Source organism: Miniopterus natalensis, chromosome 10 (assembly GCF_054644295.1).
Source record: "Miniopterus natalensis isolate mMinNat1 chromosome 10, mMinNat1.hap1, whole genome shotgun sequence".
In the NCBI taxonomy this organism is placed as follows: domain Eukaryota; kingdom Metazoa; phylum Chordata; class Mammalia; order Chiroptera; family Miniopteridae; genus Miniopterus; species Miniopterus natalensis.
In genome coordinates, this window is record NC_142090.1 from 4,196,433 (window position 1) to 4,202,520 (window position 6,088).

Below are 6,088 nucleotides of genomic sequence, written 5' to 3' on the forward strand. Positions count from 1 at the left end.
GGGGTGGGGAACATTCGGCCCGCTGGCCGCGTATGGTCAGGCCCACTTGGTGAGTTAATTCACCAAATACAGCAGGCTAATTCTTAAGTTGATATTTTGTATGGCCCACGAATGATGTTATAAATATCCAAATGGCCCTTGGCAGGAAAGTTCCCTACCCCTGGTTTAGAGCATGCGCTCAGACCTAGATTCAAGGCCTGGTGCCAGCAGAGGGAGCATAGCATACATGCGTTACTTACCATCATGGCCTAGTGTCTTTACCTGCAAAACTGGAAGAAGGATACCTCTGTCTCAGAGGTGTTAGGTTAGGGAATACCTGGGAGAGGGCTGAGCGCAGAGCCTGACACCTTGTAGAAGGTGTCAGGATGGCAGCCGTCAGGTGTGCAGGGCTAGCCAGAGCAAGGGCCGTAAAGCTTGCGGAGCCCGAAGCAGAGTGTCTATGGCACCCCTGATTCCTGACATCTCCGCTTTTTGCTTTTTGCTTCTTGCTTCCGTGCAGCCTGCTCTTTGACTCTGCCTTTCCTGTACTGGCTCCCACACATTCCTGTGGGTCAGGACACCCTGTGGCTCTGGTTCCCTTGGTTTTTCTTAGTTCGGATTCTAAGGGCTCTGGCCCAGCTCCTCTATACCAGACCACAAGTTTTCCGCCAGCCCTTGGATTGGCTGCCCATGGGTTGCATGCTGCTCTTGGCTCAGGCAGCTGTGGTCGGGAAGGAAGGTCCTGTGGTCCCCGCCCCAGGGTCTGTGACTTGAGAATGGGCAGATGCTGGCACAGTTTGGCATTTCTGCTACCACTGGGAGAGGAGAGCAGCTGCTTCACCTGCATGTGCCTCACCTGCATCAAGGTCCCTTAAAGCCTTCTACTCATGAGCACTGTCAGAGACCAGAGCTTACTGTCTCTTGCATAAGGGACCTGGAAGGTGCTGTTAACACATCTTGCAAAAGGAGTGATTTGTCACTTTCTAGGGTGTTATTCCTCCCTTGCTGGCCCTGCTCCAGTTTAAGTGTATAACTCTGCCCATAACTTCATATATGCACACACACACATATATATACATGTGCACACACGTACATAACAACTTTTGTCAACTTGGTCAAATTGCCTCTTCAAGACAAAAAATCATGTCACCCCTAAGACCATCCATCCACCAAATGCAGAAAGATACAGTCTAATCAGAGAAGCCTCAAAGGCAGCATGCTGCAACGCTCTGAGCATTGTCAGGTTGCTTTTGAAGTAAAATAGCGGGTAAGCCCGGCCAGTTTGACTCCGTTGTTGAATTTTGACCCATGAACCAAAAGGTCACGGGTTCAATTCCTGGTCAGGGCACATGCCCAGGTTGCGGGCTCCATCCCCAGTAGGGGGCGTGCAGGAGGCAACCAATTGAAGTGTCTCCCTCGTTTCTCTCCATCCCTCTTCCTCCCTCTCTCTGAAAATCAATAAAAACATTTAAAAAAAAACAAACAGCTAAAACCTCACTGGGCTACGTGGCTTTGTTTTTATTAGCAAAGCCGGTATTTGCTGTGAAATCTTGAAGCTGGTCTAAAGATTAAGCTACCCGAGAATGGAGTCCAAGTCTTACTCTATATTCTCCCTGGTGCTGCCTGCTGTTAGGGGTGTGGATGGTCCATGAATAATTGTGCAGCGGGAAGACCACCTGAGCAGGGCTTAAAAACCAGACTCTGGTCCGAGCTTCACATTCTCCGCCTTCCTGAAGTGCAGCAAGCCGCTGGGTTTGTGGAGGGGTCGTTTCCCGGACTCTGATGTGCACCGTGAACAAGACGGTGGTGTGAGCTCGCTTCCGACTCTAACTTCCCAGTGGCTCCCCTGTCTGGTTTCTCTCCAGCTTCAGCCCCTCCAAACAAGCACCTTGGAGAGGTAAGCATTATTACGGAATAAAGAGTCTCGTTCTCGTTACTCCAAAGCCACACAAACTGACAAAACTTCAGCAAAACTATAACATTTTGTTGAAAATAGTATGCCACTGATTGCATTTTTTAAGGGTAGGAAAACACACCAAAATAACTGGTGGTTCTAGGGTGCTGGGGTCATTCAGTGGTTATTTTATCCTGTAAATTCTGTGTAACATAAAATATTTTGTGTATAGCATTCTTAATGCTTTTATAAGAACAAGGATTGTTTTATTTTTAAATATGTCTTTACTGATTTCAGAGAGAGAGCGGCCCTGCACGAGTGGCTCGGCGGTTGAGCATCAACCTAGGATCCAGGAGGTCAGGGTTCGATTCCCGGTCAGGGCACATGCCCGGGTTACAGGCTGGATCCCGTCGGGGGCATGCAGGAGGCAGCCGATCAACGACTGTCATCGTTGATGTTTGTATCTCTGTCTCCCTTCCTCTCTCTGAAATCAATAAAATATATTTTTTCTAAAAAAAAAAAAAGGGAGAAGGAGAGAGAGATAGAAACATTGATCGGCTGCCTCCTGCACACCCCCTACTGGGCACTGAGCCCACAGCCCTGTGATGTGCCCTGACTGGGAACGGAACCCGCAGCCTCTTGGTACCTGGGGCGACACTCAACCAACTGAGGCTGTGCCAACGAGGGTTATTTTAATAAGCATGGTCCTGGAAAGGAAGGCAGGAGGCCAGAGTTTTTGTGGGTTTTTTAAGATATATTTTTATTGATTTTTAGCGAGGGAGGGAGGGAGAGAGAAACATCGATGAGAGGGAAAGGAGGCCAGAGTTTTAGCCTTGCTCTGGTTTCTCGTGTGGAGCGTGAGGTAATGCGCGCTTTGCCAAGTCTGCATCGGCGTTGGACGCTCAAATGAGGGACGGCCTCAGAAAGGGCTTTGGAACACACTGCAGGCCTAAAGAGAAAGCCTTGATCCAGCAGGCGCAGGAGAACTGACGGCTGGCCGGGGAAGCAGTGTCGGGGTGTCGTTGGTGCCCCTCACCCGGGCCTGGGAGGAGGCGGTGTCTTCACTCCAGTTTGCCTGCCTGTGCGGGGCTGGGGGGTGCCTGAGACCGCAGCGTGGGAAGCAGAGGGAAACGGGAGATGCGCGGGCTCAGGCGGGAAACCACGTGGGATGCACAAAATACCAGGTCGACCTCGATGATGTGTTGACTTCTACCAGCAACGTACGCGAGATGACCAGTTTCATGTGTAGGAGGAACTGTAATAAGTCAGGAAGGCGGGCGGGTTCCTGGAGCAATCGGGCTAAACAGGCAGAATTCAAGGCCAGGGGCGTTCCTAAAGCGACGCACACCAAGCCGGTCCTTCACTTCGAATTTAGAGTTTTTAGAAATTATATAAGGAAAGCAATATCTACAAGCCAATCTCATGAGTAAACAGCAGGATCAAAACAATGAACAAGAATAATTAAATCAATCTTATTTTGTTTTTAGCCAATAAGTGATCCTTTAGAATGACCCCCGGGCGACCCTGTGGGGCTGAGCCGAGGAGTGAGGAGTAGCCGGAAGATGTTTTGTTGGTTCTCGGCCGAACGTTGGAATAACCTGGGCGGCTTAAAACATTATGAGCCCTGCCGGTTTGGCTCAGTGGTTGAGTGTGACCCATGACCCAGGAGGTCACAGTTCGATTCCCAATCAGGGGTCACGCCCGGGCTGCAGGCTGGACCCCAGCAGGGGGCGTGCAGGGGGCAGCCGATCGATGGCTCGTCTCATCATTGATGTTTCTCTCTCCCCCTCTCCCGTCCTCTCTCTGAAATCAATAAAAAATATATATATTTTTTTAAAAGTTGAAGGGTTGCCCATTGAGAAGATTCAAGCGAACAGACTGCAGTTATTTCCAACATAAACCCCGTCTTCTGCGTAAAGGGCTTTAAGCCGTAGGTGCCGCTGCATCACGACCGTCGGGTGGCAAACTCAGGCATCGGGCGGTTATACACGCGTTCAGTCGAGGAAAGCACCGCGGAGGCGCCGAGGCCGAGGAGAGGCCAGCGAACCTCACCCGTCCACGGCGTCAGGACGTGTGAAGGTGACGGATGAACCGGAGACGGGAACGGTAACATTTCCCCGGACAAAGCGCAGAGCAGAGACATCCAGGAGTCAGTGAGGAAGAGGGAGAGGGGTGAAGACCTGTGTGCGCGTCTGGCCTCTCAGTGTGACTAAAAACGGCTGCAAAAGGGGGATCCAAAAAAAGGCAGGGACGTGGAAAACTCAGCAACCTGACCTTGGAACTGTATCATGCAAAAATGCCCGGCTGTGACCCCGCGTTGTCACTCGGTGCCTCCTCTGAGGAGTCTTGGAGCTTCGCCGCCTGCCCGGCTCCCCGCCCCCAAGGCCTGCCTCTGATCTGTAGTCACATTTTGGACGTCGGTGACTTCGAGGCCTAAGGAGTCACCCTCCCTGGGAGGCTGGCACAAGGGACAGTGTCCTAGAGCGAAGACCGGCGTTGGAATCAGACCTGCCGTGGGCGAGGGGAGCTCGAGGCCCCCGGCTCCCATGTGTTTTTCTCTGTTTCACGGATCCCGTTGTCCTCAAGCCGGCTCAGGGTGACATCAGGCACCGGCGACGCCAGGATAGGAGCGAAAAGGTCACTTAAAACCTTGGGACTCACCCAGCCTCTGTGCTCGGAGATGTATCTCCCGGGTGGACGTGAATTTCCCTGGAGCGTTTCAGACTCGACTCGCCCGGTTCCCCTCGTGAGGGTGGACGCGATGTTCACCGTCGGGCGGCTGGTGGCCGGGGACAGAGGGAAGGGAGCCCTGGCTCCTGGGCACACCACCTCTGTGCCCGAGTGCTCCTTGAGGACAACACCAGGTCCCCGGGCGCTCATTCTGTGTCCCGGGCCTGTGTCTAACAGGAAGTGCTTGGGAACTGTCCCTCTGAACGCGGGCTTCTGAGGACGCGTTCACTTGGTCCGATGACGCCCTTTGTTTTACTAAGGGCAGCGGGACAGAAGGGTGCCAGTCTGGGGTAGGTCTGTCTCCACGTGGGCGCTAACAGGCCCCGGAGATCTGCGTCCTGAGGAGGGAGGGACCAGCCCCTCAGGAAGGCCAAGCGGCACTACTTTGAGGATAATTACGCGGACTTGCCGTTTGGGGGTAACTACCTTTGTTGAGCCCGCTCTGTGCGGGCACTGGTCTCATCTCACCCGCTTTTCCAACTGTCGAGGCCGCATTATTTTTTTGTGTGTGTGGTTTTTTTTTTCTGATGGGGCTTTTGAAAACCCTCACCTGAGGATGTTCTTTCTTTTGTTTCCCAGAGAGAACGGAAAGGGGGGGGGAGAGAGAGAGAGGCCTCGACGTGAGAGACACATGGCTTGGTTGCCTCCGGCAGGCGCCCGGGCCAGGTGGGGCTGGATGGTGCCTACAGCCCAGGACGTGCCCTTGGCCCGACTGGAACTCGGGGACCCTTCAGTCTGTGGGCCCAGCCTCCAACCGCTGAGCCAAACCGACCAGGGGCTATTATTATTATTTTTTTTTTCATTTATATATGAAGAGACCCAAGTGATGCTCAGAAGTCAAACAACTTGGTGAACAGTTCCGAGCTGGTGATGGGTGATTCTGGAATTTAAACTCAGGTGTACCCAACGCCAAAGCCCAACCTCGCCCAAGCGGCGCCTGGCACCTAGTAGGTGCTCAGTAAATATCTGTGGAAGGAAGGAAGGGACGCTGCCCTTCCGCCGTCTTCTCCAGTCGCCCACCCCGGCCGCCCCTGGTCCCTGGCCTCGCTCTTCCAAGTGACTCTGACCCACCTCTCAAGGCTTTGGAAGAAGCTGCTGTTAAAACGCAGTGCTCCTTCCCTGGGCGGGCGCGGCCGGCCCCGAGCGCGGACCCATCCATCCCGACCCAGGCAAAGAAAGGCCCGGGCGGCCGGGGCGTGGGCTGGGCAGAGAGGAGGGAGGCGAGGCCGGCGAGGGAGTGAGGGCAGCGGGGAGGCCGAAGGAGGGGTCTGGAGACACAGTTTTTTCTTGCAAAATATTCAAAAGGGCCAGACACCGTTCTCCTCGGGACGCCCAGCGCGTTTGCGGAATCCGCAGGCACCGGCCGCGCGCTTTGTCCGGGGCGCGGGGCAGCGGCCCGCAGGGCCCGGGGGGGGGGGGGGGGGGGGGGCGCGGCGGGGGCCGGGCCGGGCGGCCCGCGGGCGGGCGGGGCCGGGCGGCCATTGG